The sequence below is a fragment of the Astatotilapia calliptera genome, chromosome 10 (genome assembly GCF_900246225.1).
Source record: "Astatotilapia calliptera chromosome 10, fAstCal1.2, whole genome shotgun sequence".
Classification (NCBI taxonomy): domain Eukaryota; kingdom Metazoa; phylum Chordata; class Actinopteri; order Cichliformes; family Cichlidae; genus Astatotilapia; species Astatotilapia calliptera.
The window spans coordinates 30,916,607-30,931,331 of NC_039311.1; the positions used below are offsets into that span (position 1 = coordinate 30,916,607).

A 14,725-nucleotide genomic window follows, 5' to 3' on the forward strand; every position below is an offset into this window, starting at 1 on the left:
AACCAGGCTGAGGAAGGGGCGGGGCCATCTGCTGCGACCGGTTGGGGTGACAGAAGCAGCAGGTGTTCAGCTGCTGGTGACTCCACACGTGCTGTCATTAAGTTAGGAATCTCTCACCACTGGTTTAGGAAGGAGCTTTGCAGTAATTGCACAACTGTTAATGAGTTTATGTTTGTGGCTTCCAGAAAGATTTTGCATGAGCACATGTAGTCCTACAGCATCACTGCGTAACGCTGCATTCAAACTATCACAGCGATGTCAAACTCATTTAAGTGGTGAGACACGTGCAGCTCGCTTTGATCCACTTTAAGTGGACAGGACAAGTGAAACTCCCCTCGCTGTCTTCTGTCTGTCTTTAACTACACATTTAGTATCTCTGCAATATCTTAATATAAGAAAACAAAATGCAGTTTCAACTGTGGGTCTTTGTTTATCTATATTATAAAGAAATGCTGCTGTGGTAAATTAATGAAGCATCAGCTCACTGCACAGACTCCACTGTAAGAAACAGGAGCTTTTCTGTCTTTTAACGTTTATTTGTTACTTAATTACTTTGGTGTAGTGTGAATGGCTGTGGTGGTGGTGGTTGGGGGAGAGCGGTATCAGTAGGAAAAGTTACAGAAATTTAGTTACAGTCACTGATTCTGGCCCCGGACCTTATGTTTGACACCTCGTCTTTAGGGGTTGGTGGTTGGAGACTGCAACTATTTGCAATGGTGCTTAGAAAACAAGGACCAGGTCTGCAGCCACTGGCAGTCAGCCGTAATCTTCAACGTAGCCTTGATGCATCCAGACGGTGATAAACTGCAATAAGATGGAATCAGTTTGCTCTCACTAACACCAAACACTGTTTATCATTTATTAAAAATGACTTTTTACAGCTGCTTGAGTCTATTCATGAGAACAAACTCGTGTTTGAATATTGGGACTGGATCTGCATGTTTGTTCACTGCGAACACTCGTAGGATGTTGTATAAAACGCAGGTCTCTATCTTTTGACTGAGCTGGGAAGCGTTTGCTATGATTCGGGGATCATAAGAAGCTTTGAGTGGCGCCTCGGAGGCTTCGACTCTCAAACGTGATTCTCTGCAGGAATATATTTTTAAAACTTTGTGTAAGAAAACACCTGTAAGGTTTCCTATGACATTACACTTTATGAAAGTCTTGTTTTTTTGCACTTTTGATTCTATCAATTAACAGAGCCTTGCGTAACTATATAATGCGGTGGCTTGTCTTATGGGGAGACTATTAAAGTTTAAAACGGTCCGTATTTACTCCCACTGGGCGCCTTGGTTCACCCAGTTTAAAACAATCTTTTTAGGTCACCTGCCCTTTGAGCCAACTTTCTTTGGATTGGCTTGTTGGGCCTTCAGCGCTCACAACCAGAGCTTTGAGGCTGAAATAACCACACTGGGTTTTTCCTCTTTTTCTCACATCGAGGAGTGAAAAGAAAACAGTGTGAGGTCTAAAGCCTGAGCTTTTGACTCAAAAGAATGACTTCCTGTTTCCGTGCAGCACATTATAAAGACCCTGGACTGCGGTAAACCTTCACTTGAGGAAATGTCTGTCTTCACGAAAACTACCTGGATGATCTTCATCTTTATGTTCCATCAAAGCTCTCTCAGTCTCAGTCATATATCCACCCCGACAGCTTCAGGCTCACGCTTTTATTTCCAGCTCTCCTTTCCTCAGAGTGGACACCGTTAAGCCATAATAAGACCATAAAAGACTCTGTGGAGTTACTGCACGGGGCGACGTCACAGCCGAGAATTTATTCAAGCCGAGACGGAGGCAGGCTACATTTTATGGCTTTATCGAAGCTGAAAGGGAAATGTGCTCACGTGTGTGCAGCAACTGCACTCCTGTCAGCTGACCATGTTAAGGAGATGATGAAAGATCCATTAAACCTCCAGCGACTGCAGCTCCTGGGGACTGCATTAGGTTTCAAACACACCAATAAAATGGGGTCATAATCGATATATTCCAGGTGGCGCCAACTTCATTTCATTTGAAAGTTAAAAGTGTAAAAGCAACATTTATATGGAGCAGGCGGTGCAGAAACAGTCTTCCAAAACTTTTTCCTCCCAACAACATCAACAATCACAAGTTGGTTGGATCTCAGTGCTTTGAACCTTAGCGGACCTGTGAAGTGAACGTGAAGCTTTGTCCGCTGTGCACCTGAATGAAAAATTACACCTTTGTGTGTGCTGCGGGTCGTGTGTGTGTTTGCGCACCTCACACCTGGCTGGCTGAGGAGTTTGAGGACGTCTCCCACAGCCCTGATATAAATCCGAGTGCCAGCAGCCACAAAGCCAGATTAGATTGTAAGCACGTTGGAGGGAACGGCCATCTCTCCTCCCCTGTGCTCTGGGCATCCACAGCAGACGCCGTCCCCGACAAACAAGGCGAAGGTCCCGGCAAAGCCATTTGCAACGATCACGGCTGGCTTTGTTTGTTTTCAAAAGGCAGATATGTCAGCGACAGGCAGTGTGCGTCCTATAGGCAGTAGAGGAGCGTAATGTGCTCTCTGTCGTTATCCCCCCTCAACACGTAATGGGCCATCTGTGTGCGAGAGAGAGGCCGACTGTAGTTAGTGCTAATGTACTCATAACATCTAGCATGGAAGCATAACCGACAGCCATAACGCCATTCTTTTGTCGCTGATGGCTGAATTTCCTCTAAGGTGACTTTCACAGTCCTCTAAGATCTGTTTTTGCGTTGAAGAAGAAGAGAAAACAAGAAAAAACTCTTTTGAGAGTTTTTAAGATTGAAATTTTGTCCTGGTTTTTTACATCATGGCCCTTCGCTTTGCTCTGTCTCTGCTTCTGCAGACGGCTGACAAAACACACGTTCATTCGCCAGATCTTAACTTCAGTGATGAGAGCAAATGTGCAGATTGTTTCGGAAGCAATGCAAACAGAAACAAAACCGAGAGCGGATGTGAATTTGCACTCGCTCCATCTTCTGTTTACAATGTGCAGCCAATCAGAAAAAGCTGCTTTACGGGGAGGGTGGCTTTACATGAAGAGCGGCTGAAAAGGTTTGTTTCAAACAGAGGGCGAAGCGAGGGCCTGAAACAACACACAGTGTGACGTAAGTGAGGATTATTTTGCAGGATGTTCTCATTCCCGAGGCGTAACATCTCAACGATTTGTCACATCCCGCGGCGTTACTGAGGAATGCGAAAGGTGACCTTCCACGTTCTTATGCTACGCATCAGGTTATGGATGAAATCCAGCAGAATGACGCTCCCGCGGTAATACACGTTCCAGCCCTAAGTCGAACCTCATCCCGAACCTTAACCAGCAGGTTAATGACGTTAAATAGTGTTTTCCAAAGCAATTTTAGTAAAATGAACGAACATGTGTAAATTGATTCTAAATGGTTCTCATGTTTCCTCATTTTTCCGATCTCGTCATTTAGGGACGTGTTGGTTGCCCGGAGGCATAATATGTTGACGATTTGTCACCTAGCGTCAAATATTAAGCTTTGGGAGTGAGAACGAGTTGTATTTTGAGCTGAGAATCATGCAAAGCTACTCTAGAGAGTCCAAGGATACAAATATGGAGCTGAAAATAATAAGTCCACTTTGTGCTGATAATGAGCCTGGAAACCAGGGTTACTGTGCACAACAAATAAAGACTTGGAGAAGTCAGAAGATTAAAACCGTCTGTCTTTTGTAGAAAGGACACCCGCACAAAAGAACCGCATCTCGCCATCAGGCAGTTTCCATCTCCTGTTTGCTGACAGGCCAACATTAACCGCTTAGCCAAGCGCTAAACTAGCATTTTCATATTTCTTATGTTCAAGCTGTTGGTAATGTTCTTGTCTGTAAGATTAAATCACATCGAGCCCAGGCTCCCGAGGCTGACAGACGCACGTTGCCTTCTTTCCTCTTCCTCGTGTTTCCTGGGTTTGACTGGAACAGCTGCAGAGGTGCTGATTAATGCACAAACAAGAAAGCAAACATGTACACAGCAAACACGAGTCGTCCCACCTACACGTCGTGTTCTAATTGTCACGATGGATTTTTCTTTTCCTTTTTTTTTTTTGTTGCTGTTGTGTAAATACCCCGCTACTTGTCATTTGCCTGAGCCCTGCCCTCATTTGTGTTTGTGTCTGCCATATGGCTCTCTCATTATCATCATAACAGGCACTGATTGAATGGGAGGGATGCACAGTGAGGATTTTAATGGAAATAAATGAGCGGCCGAGTTTTGAGACGCGTTATATCATTCGGTCTGTTGTCTGTGCTTTAAAATCACTCTTTAAATCAGCTGTATAATAAATTCATCACAGAGGAAATAAAAGAGTGGTTTTAAGGACTTTGTGAGCTGCTGTTATTTCAGACCATTGTTTGAGGTTTGACCTTAAACCCACCGAGTGTATATGTACAGTCCTGTGAGGCGCTTGTAAAACCACTCACCTCTCACATCGTTGGGGAGGAAATCTGGCCTCCTCTTCTTTATAGTGCAGCTTCAGTTCATTGAGGTTTGAGGTCTGGACTTCAACCCGCTGCAGCTCTAGCTGAGAGGTGACCAGCTCCTGCGGCTGCAAAACAAGCCAAACTCCTCACCCCTGCAGCATCGTGCTTGCAGTTGGTCTGAAGTGTTTTTGTGCTGGTTTGGTTTTCTACAAATGTGGCGCCCTGAGCTCTGACCAGACATCTCCACTTTGGTCTGGTCTGTCCAAAAGGACATTATCCCAGAGCTCTTGTCGTTTTTTGTGCTGCTGTCTCATCTTTAGAGAGGAGAGGTTTCTCCAGGGGAATCCTTCCAATACAGCCATGCTTGTTCAGTCTTTTTCTGATTTCACTGTCATGAACTTCATATTTAACATGTTAAGTACGGCCTGCAGAGCCCGAGATGCAGTTTCTGGAGTTTCTCTGAGAACTCCACAGACATTGGCTTGAATTTGCTGGGATTGTTCCATTATGTTAAAACACACCTGAATTCTCCAGACCAGCAAACTAACAGAACGTCTGCTTTTATAGAGGTGCTCACACTTCAGTGAAATGCATGTACGTACTCACCGGGAGCCTCAAGTTTGGGATTTGGGCTTTCCTATTTTTGTCTCTCATCCTGAAGCCAGAAGTAACTATTAGAATAAGAGAGTAACAGAGGAGGATAACTGAATAACATCGATGCTAGATGGCTCAGCTTGAAGCTGCTGCTTTAAGTGGGGAGTTTAAGTGCCTGGCAGATGGACAGACCACAGCACACTGTAGCGGCCTGTTGTGGTAAAGAGGAAGTAATATTTGATGATTTGTTGAAGTCCCACAATGGACTAGCAAACTATCCTGGGTGTATCCCACCTAACCCCCGATAGACTCCAGCCCCACAGTGACCCTGGACCCTGAAATGAAGGTGATGTGCTAGCTTTACCCAACATTTGGAGTTTTTGGACCACACCTCATAACTGGAAGAGTTTTTATGTTGGAGGTGCAGCAGCATCCGAGCTTACTGTGTCCGATGCCACCGTCTGACACTATCATATCCAACCAAGTTCCATTAAAAACAACAGAAAATATGTAATTTCAGATAAAAACGAGTAAAATTTGTCTAGATCAAATGATTAAGTGGCTGATCTTCATTCTTATTATTAAATATCGTCACCAACTGTAGCGAATAACTGATATAGAAAGATGTGGTAAATCAAATCCCCTTTAATCATATTTCTGAATTCAGTGTTGTCAGTTTTAAATACCTAACATCAGCTTCCAGAGAAAGGAAGTGTGCAGTCACTCAGACATCTTATTCAAATTTCATGAGTTTTAATGACAAACAAATGCATAGAAGATTAAATTAATACTAATATAAGTCATGTGGGCTTTAAATCCAGACATCGTGCATATAATTACCCAAAGCAACACTTTCAAAACCACAAACGAGCCAGTTTCTCTTTTTCTTTTTTTTTCATGTCATGAAGGATTTTAATCGTCTTTTAGCGCCGTGGGCTGCTCGCCCCCTCCCCGTTAAATGTGTCCGGTGGCTCGTTTTCTCTCTTCCGCCCAGACTCTCCTCCAGCTCACTTTGACCTGGTATAATGAGACGGAGGAGAGCTAAATATATTTCATGATAATGTGCAATCTAACTGTCCTGTTGTGAGACTAAAGCCCGAGGCCCCCCCAAGGCCCCGTCCAGGCCCTAGACCCTCATCAGCGCTCCATCAAATCCAACATTCACCTTCATCCTCCCAGTCTTTGCCTCCTCTTTGGGCTTAACCACGAGAGCTATTAAGCAGAAATTTGACCCAAAAAAGCAGAGAAGAAGAGGCAAAGGGAAAAAGGAACAGCTGAGTGGAGGCAGAGGAAACGAAGAAGAAGCAAAGGTTGATAGATAACTGTGAAGGGCGAAGAAGAGGAATAAAAGGGCGGAAGAATAATTTGAGTCAATAAAAGTCGGGAAGAACGGGGATGGAAAGAGCATTTAAAAAGCAGAGTGACGGCCAGACCTCCGGATGAGCTCGAGGGAGACGAGACCAGAAGCTATTTATTTTCAGTGAATCTCACGGCCTCCTCAGATACAAATTTATGTAATTTAGTTGGTAAAGGGAAAGAGATGCACTTCAGGCAGACGGATGACACCAATTTCACTGGACTGGACCACCTTGAGCATCTTCAGCAGCGACTTGCAGGGGGTTCCTTATTCCAGAAGACAATTTCGACATATTGCTCTTATATCTGGCTTGTAGCTAATAGCAGTCATTGAATTTAATGAAGGGCTGCAAACAAGGGGAAAAATGTGCTTTGCAGGTAGCTAAATTGCTAAGATTGCTCTTTGTCTCCCACTGTGTCACAAAGTTTCAGCCGAGGAAAGACGCCGTTAATAAAAAGAACAAAGGTTCCTTCTCTTAAGTAACTCTCTGAGGTTCAGTAGCACTTGTGTTTCATACACACAAAAACATTATACATGCATACTCTACATGTGCATGCTCGCATGCAGTAAAGCTTAGCTGCAGACAAATCGTCTCCATATTTACATGCAAATTGGAAAATAATGAAAATAACTGAGGCTCCAGCTCAATTAGCTTTGCATGATTCACGGTTCAAAATAAGCCTTAATTATTTGATACTTTGCTTTCGAGATCACGCGCACTTACAGCTTCCAGATGAGGTGGTGCTTTAGCTCATAGCACCAGCTCAGAAAGCAAAATGTTCTGAGTTTAGTTAACAGCAAACAGTTTGCTAAAAACTATTTCTTGCTGTTGATGAATCAAATTCATCCGTGTGTGTTTGAGTCAGAATCTGATTCTGAATATAGACACAAACATCTGCAGCAACCCATTTAGGAGCAGGACGCATGTGTTCGGTAAATGCCGCCTTCATTCGCTGCTTGCTGTGAGATATAGTGGTGGATTCAGTCTTTCATTCAGAAGCAATGCAAGGCGGGCCCTCCTGCCATTAGCTGTCGTCTTTGCTGAAACTTGAATTTAGTGTTGTGATTAAAACCTTATTCTTCATAGCATCTTCGTGCACCATCATCTGTAGCTGCTTAGTCACGCTGCAAACAGGCCCACTGGATTCTCCTGTAACAGGAATCCTGGGAGATGGCCTGAACAAACAAGCGTGGCACGTTTGGTTTCTTCTGTTGGTCAAAAGCTAAAACATACGAGCTATTATCCCCAAAAAAACCTGTTCCATAACAGTCAGCTAGTTCTCCAAGTCTGCTCATGAGCAGCTCCATATTTTTATTTCTGGTCTCTCCTACAGTAGCTTTACACGATTCAGTTCATAATAATGCTTAGTTCTCTACTTCTGGGTTCATCCATTGAGACCAGCTGTTGTAGCTTCCTTCCCTTTACCTCCCGACTTCCCTTTATCATCTTTACTTCACAATATAAAGCTCCTTGAGGCGAATGTGATAATGTTATACGAATTGAGGTGGACTTGCCTCTTTCCTAAGGTTGATTCTGTTCATCTGGACGTAGCGTTTTCTGGGAGAAACGTTTCGTCACTCATCCAGGCTTTCCCAGCCTTATAAACAGTACATTTGCACGGTGACTGAAACTGGTCTTTGATCAATGGTCTTTGAACAGTAGTTGTTGGTCAATGGTCATGACGATTTGCATATTAATGATCAATGAACTGACCTCACAGCCCATTGTTCATTCAGTGGGCTGGTTTCAGTCGTTTCAGTCGTTTCAGTCACTTGGATGAGCGACGAAACGTTTCTCCCATTGAAAACGTTACGTCCACACGAACAGAATCAACGTTTTGGGATCTACTTACCTGGATGATTGAGCATGCCGGCTGTTTTTCAGTTGGGTGAACCAAGCCCCCTCTCTGTGACCTCATATAGATCCAAGACTAGAAAAAAACACTGTCTAAACTGAGCTTTTGATGCAGAGATTACTTATACATGCCGATTTAAGATGACAATGATTTCTGACATATACAGTTTAGATCAGGGGCAGGCAACTCCAGGCTTCGAGGGCCGGTGTCCTGGAGGTTTTAGATGTGTCCGTGATCCATCACAGCTGATTTAAAGGGCTAACTGACTCCTCAGCATTTCTTGATGTTCTCCAGATGCCTGGTAATGAAATAATCATTTGATTCAGGTGTGTTAACCCAGGGTGAGATCTAAAACCTGCAGGACACCAGCACTCGAGGCCTGGAGTTGCCTACCCCTGATTTAGATGATGTAATCAGTTTAATTACACTGAACATGTTGGAGTTTGTATCCATCCCTCGAAGCTCAGATGATGTTGAGATGGATTTTATTAACTCGTTGTTGAAGAAACCCAACCTGCAGCCATTGTTCACCTGTTAAAACGAGTGTGTTTGCTTGTGATCTCAGACAAACTACTACAGAAGCCCAGCAGTTTACAGACATGTGAGAGTTGTAGCAACATGGTTGACAGGAGGCGTCCTGACTGTCACCGACTTTCCTCCGCAGTCATCTGACCTCAAACCAACTAACATTCCTCACACGAGCAACATTATCAGGTCATGCCGGGGTAACGTGGAGTCTACTGATGCAAAAGAGACGGCAGGCCAACAGTAAAGTGACAAAAAAACAACACTCCAGATTTTGTTTGCAATCGGTTTATTGTTTGGGATTATAACCACATTCATTACACGTTTATTGAAAATAATTTACCACTTAGACAACATTTCTGTTAATTATGGATTTGAATGCAGCCTGACATTTGCAGTTTGCTCGCAGTCCTTCATCTCGCTAGACAATTAACTTTGGATAGTGTTTGAATTGCTTTGACACATTGTAAATGTGCAGACACAATCTTAATTAAAATGGCCTGTTTTGTTCCCGGGAGAGAAATACAGCTTTCAGAAAGTGTCACACATCCTGATCTATAACACAAAGGCTGAATAAATAATATAACTCTTTGAAACCACAACCGGCGGCTCTTGTTTTGGAACTTCTCTGATCTAACTTATTGTTCAGACGTACTGTATTTCCCTTTGTCTGCAGTCACGACCCATCATGACGCCGCCTCGAGCTGAAGTGACAGCGGAGGTCTGATTATTATACTCTGTGGTTCACATGTAATGTTGGCTTCATTCATGGCCAACTGAAGAATGCATTCTTTCGGCCTCCATGTTTTTTCGGGACCACTTTGAGACTTTCACATTGCTGTGCGTGTCTTTATCTTGGTTCTGCTCAAATGAAACAGAAGAAGAAGACATCGGTTTAACAAAGCAGGCAGCAGACAAAACCAAGGATTCTCAGTTATTGAGGGTTTTTTTCTTACAGCATACAAAACTACACGCAACTCCAAAAATAATTTTTTTTATTGGCTAAAAAACCCCAAATGTAATCTAAAGACTTCATTTCACACCAAACTTTATGAGGCGTGTTCACCATCATTAATCTGCTACTTTTTTTATAACCCAGTAAATTATATTCCCAAATAAGCTGGTCTTTCTTGGACTGTACAAAGATGGATTTAGACCAGGGGTGGGCAATCTCAGTCCACGAGGGCCGGTGTCCCTGCAGGTTTTAGATCTCACCTTGGGTCAACACACCTGAATCACATGATTAGTTCGTTACCAGGCCTCTGGAGAACTGCAGGAGCTAATTTAGCCATTTAAATCAGCTGTGTTGGTTCGAGGACACATCTAAAACCTGCAGGGACACCGGCCCTCGTGGACTGAGATTGCCCACCCCTGATTTAGACACATTTTAAATTGTGTTATTTCTGATGTCCAGCAGGGGGCGACTGTGTAGAACCCTGAGGAAATGAACCGAGTAAATGTTTCCTCATGAGTTTTGTTCTCCTTAACTATTTTAAGTCACGCTGAATACAATGTGCAGTTCATATTATAGATGGTGATTAAAGTTCTGACAGGCCTAGAAAGTTATTTCTCCTCTTGTTTATATGGTGCTTTTCTTAAGTCTAATGAAAGTGATTTCCACAGTTTGGGAACCACAACATTAAAAACACAGGCTGCTCTCATCTTTAACTCAACCTTTAAGCTAGTGTGTACAGCTAACAAGCACTGATCAGCTGATTTCAGAGACTTAGTAGTTGGATAAGGATGAAGTAGTTCATTAATAAGGATGGTGGTGATACAAGTGATCAGCACCATCTTGACCTGAACCCTAAACTTTAAGGAGAGACAACGAGCAGACGCGCAGGTATTGTAGGCAATACGGGGAAGATTTGCTCAGGGAAAAAATAATGAATGAAAATAATCGAGGTGTAACTACATAAAAGTCTGATTGATCGTTTCCATTTCAGGTAAAAGCAATCCTTCTCTAGATTGATCTGCCCCCAACATATTTAACTACACTATAGTACCATATCTTCCAAACAGAGGACTTCTCTCTCAGGCTAAAGTCTTACTTCTGGGTTCTGAGTTTCAGTAGAATGGGAGGCAGCTGTGGAACTAGCTCCCAGTTTGGGTTCAGGAGACAGACACCTTCTTAGGCTTCAAATGTTGATAAATATAGTTAGACCTGGACCAGGAGACCCTGAACCATCCCTTAGTTTAGTTGCTGTAGGCTCAGAGTGATGAGGGGACTTCCCATGATGCATTTCTTGTCCTTCCCCTCTTTTCAAGCCCCATGTGATGCTACCCGTTTTCTCTCGTCTCTTTCCCCCCTCACTCCAATCAGACACAGGAAGATAACTGCCCCTCCCTGAGCCTGGTTTTGCTGAGGTTTCTTCCTGTTAAAAGGGGGTTCTTTCTCCACTATTGCCAAGTGCTGCTCAGAGGAGACCATTGGATTTTTGGGAGTCTCTCTCTCTAATACTGTGGAGTCTTTACATTAAAGTTTAAAACCCTTATCTGCTGTTGTTCAAGTGATGTTAAAGACGTAAAACTGAATCCATATTAAGCTGTGATCAACAGCTCCCAGCTGCAGGGGTGATGTCATGGTGGCTACACTGAGTTTTTTTGTGTTTTTTTTTAATACACAATGAGGGTTTTTTGTACTTTTTCTGCTTTGCTGCCAAATACATTGACAGTTTGTAACTGTTGTCATGCATTAAAGTAAAAGTAAAAGTCCATGAATGAAATACCAGTAAATGCAAACCTGTAAACTGGTTCTGCCTTGTGTAATGCAGTAAAAACAAGAATAGTAATGCTGAAATTGTACAATGCTTGGTGGAATTGCTGGGACAGTTTCTAGGGCTCAGTTTGCCTTTGGGGAGATATATGTGTACATGCTGCTCATGTGAGTGTTAGCAAGTGGGGTTGACAGCTCTTGTGAAGAGGCTTTTAAGGTTGTGGGTAGTTGTGGTCTTAATGGCCCGGTACGGTCTCCCAGAGGAAGGTTTTTTGAACAGATGGTTGGTTGGGTTATAGACCTAATAGAAAAATACATCAGAGCCTCCCCAGCGGTTTAAGTTGCTGCTGTCACCTCTTCCAGCAGCTCAGCAGCCACATCACCTGACTGACAGGCTGCAGAGCAACTCCAATTTTCTGTTCAGAGCCTCTGTGGGCTGCAGCAACCATGGAACTAAAGTAACTGGAGGAGTTTAATGTGTTGTCGTGCTTGTTGTGCGCGTGCGCATGTTTGATCTGTTGTGAATGTGGGCAGGAATTCAATATTAGCTTTAATTAACTGTAAAATATATCATGAAATGAAGACAATAACAGGAAAAGGTTTCTGCAGCATGTTGGAAATCCTTTTTTTTTTCAACTAGTTTGCTCTTTTTGTCAGGGCTCACCACAGCAGATCACCTAGCTCAGTATCACCCTATCCCTAGCATCTTCCATCGCACCAACCCTCTGCATGTCCTCCTTCACTACATCCATGAATCTTCTCTGTGGGCTTCCCCTTTTGACTCCTGTGTTCTCAGTGGTGGAAGCTAAGCTAAAAGACCAGCAACAGCTCAAACATACAAGAGTAACCCATGTTACCAGCTGATGCCAATATTTATTTCTTTTTTTGCGCTGCCCCCTGGTGGCAGTGAATAGATACAGCATCTAAACATGCTTCAGAAAAGCTCAGCAGTACTTTGCCCAAAGCTTTAGTTGTAATGTTTTGTGCTTGTGTTGCTAGCTTGAGAGCAGCACAGTGGTAAAATGGTTAGCATTGCGGCCCAACAGGGTGAAGGTTAAACTCTACAGGTTTGCCTAGCTGGATAATGGCTCAATCACACTAGAGTAAAACACAGTATTCTCCATGCAACTACAAAAATATAGTGTTTGTCCAGTGAATGGTCGCCTGGTTGGATGCCGCTTGTCTCCAAACTGTCTTGATGCAACTTGAAGTGCGATCATTCTCAGATTGCCAACACGCTGCGTCATGGACAGTCTGCGCTGATGAGCACCAATCATCTGCAACACATCTCTTTGCATTTTATTAACTTCTACAGTTATTTGTTCCACAGTCTTCCAGCTGCACCTGTCCTGACCTGTACAGCAGCAGTACACTGCTTGGCTTCACTCTCTTTATTCACCTTGGCTGTGGCACCTTGTACATACAATAAGATTTGTGTGAAAGCTCTGCAGCACGGAGAGTTCCCCACTGGCTCTGTAATATCTCTCCAGGTCTTTATAATACCCTATATTACCCATAATTCCCAGCCAGCCACCAATGGGGTCGGTGTGAATAAACAAAATGACTTCTCAGTAGCAAGCAGACAGAAATTCTAGTGTGTCTGTTTTATCACAGGGATTGTAAATACTGTTAATATTTCCTTTTCCATTTTCTTGTTGTCTTATTTGTTCTCTTCACTTGGGGCATTTTTCTTTACCCACCACATTTCTCTTCCTGTTTCCTTTCCCTCCTCCTCCTCTCCCAGTTCTCTCTCCTTCACCACTGCTGCCGTTCCTTATCGGTAACAGTCGCCAGCCAACATGAAATATTATCAAGCGAATCTTCATGAGTCCTCTGAACACCACTGATTTATCCTGCTGCATGCTTCATAAATTTCTGATTGATTTTGGCTTTGGATTATGAATAAAAAGAAGAAAAAACAGAACATTGGAGGAAAACTGAGAGCGGAGATGGAAGGGAAACCAAATAACCAAAGGAAAGATGAATGCAAGGAAGGGAATTAATGCATATGGCAAATGACAGAAATGTTAAGAAGTGAGAGGAGAAAAAAATAAGAGACAGGAAGGGAATTTCTAGGGATGGGAAAGACAGGAAGCGAAGAGCTCCAAACGAGAGCGAGCAGCAGGCAGATAACTGGTTCAAGCCCTGCCATGACCAGCTGCATCCCACGACTGCGTTCACCTGGGAGTCACTGGAGAGGCAGCTGACTATTGTTATTTTAATTAATAATTAGTTTAAGGAAGTACAAGTGCAGAAACAGAATCAAATTATTTGGGAAACACTGAGAGAATCAGTCAAATATAAGGGAAGAAAAAATGAAGAAAGCAAGGATGAGTAGAAGAAGAATGGGGGATGTGAGATGGTTGAAAGGAAGAGTTAAAGACCACCTGTGGTGGAGGAACAGGTGGGTGGAGAAGAGAAAGGTGTCGGACCAATCAGCTCAGTTTACTAGTGAACGATCTCATAGCTCATCACAGTCTCGTGTATCCAGGTTCATTCTTCAGCTGCCCATTTAAAGAGTCTCTCATCTCGTGGTGTAACAGACTCCAGCTCCACAATCTTGGGCTGCAGATGGTGACAGCAGTCCTTAATCTGATGTGGACATCTGCTGTTAAACATCCTGCTGCAGCAAACAGTGCAGAACCACCGACATCCGCTGGAGTCGTGTCCGAGGGACTCACTGGAGAGGAAGCCATTATGTATTGTCACAAAGTGCATGTATATTGTATGTAGTGTTGCTATATTATATTTCTGTGGGAAACAGTGTGGAAGAATATATCAAAAAGGAATTAAAGGAGCAAAGCAGGATGAAGGTGTGTGGGCCCAAGCAGACTTAAGAAAAAGGAAACGGAGGTGATGAATGGTAATATGTGGAGCGTGTGATACATAGGGGAAGATGGAAATGTGGGAGGTGAAGAATGAGGGAGCCAAGAGGGGAGCAAACAACGATAGGAGGAATAAAGGGAAAGGGGGGATTAGAGAGAAAGGAGAGGGATCCGGGGGTGAAAATGACCAAAAAGGAAAAAAGGATGTGACGGAGATGGTGGAGAAAACAAGTGGATTTTTCTGAGGGATTGTGAACAGCAGAAGAAGAAAAGGAGGGAGACAAAGAAAGAGGAGGAAGAGAGGAGTTGTGAGATGCAGGAAAGTGGAGGAGGAAATTTGGATTTACATAAAACAAGAGTGTGAAAAAGAGATAAAGGAGGGTGAAAACAAAGGAAAACAGAAGAAAGTTTGACTATCAGTGAGGT

At 43.3% G+C, this 14,725-nt stretch overlaps 1 protein-coding gene across 4 annotated transcripts in view; it reads left to right on the forward strand.

Moving 5' to 3' along the window:
- The window catches only part of sgcd (sarcoglycan, delta (dystrophin-associated glycoprotein)), a 420,239-nt gene that overhangs the window by 355,409 nt on the left and 50,105 nt on the right, over nt 1-14,725 (forward strand). The gene's annotated exons all lie outside the window — the stretch shown is intronic.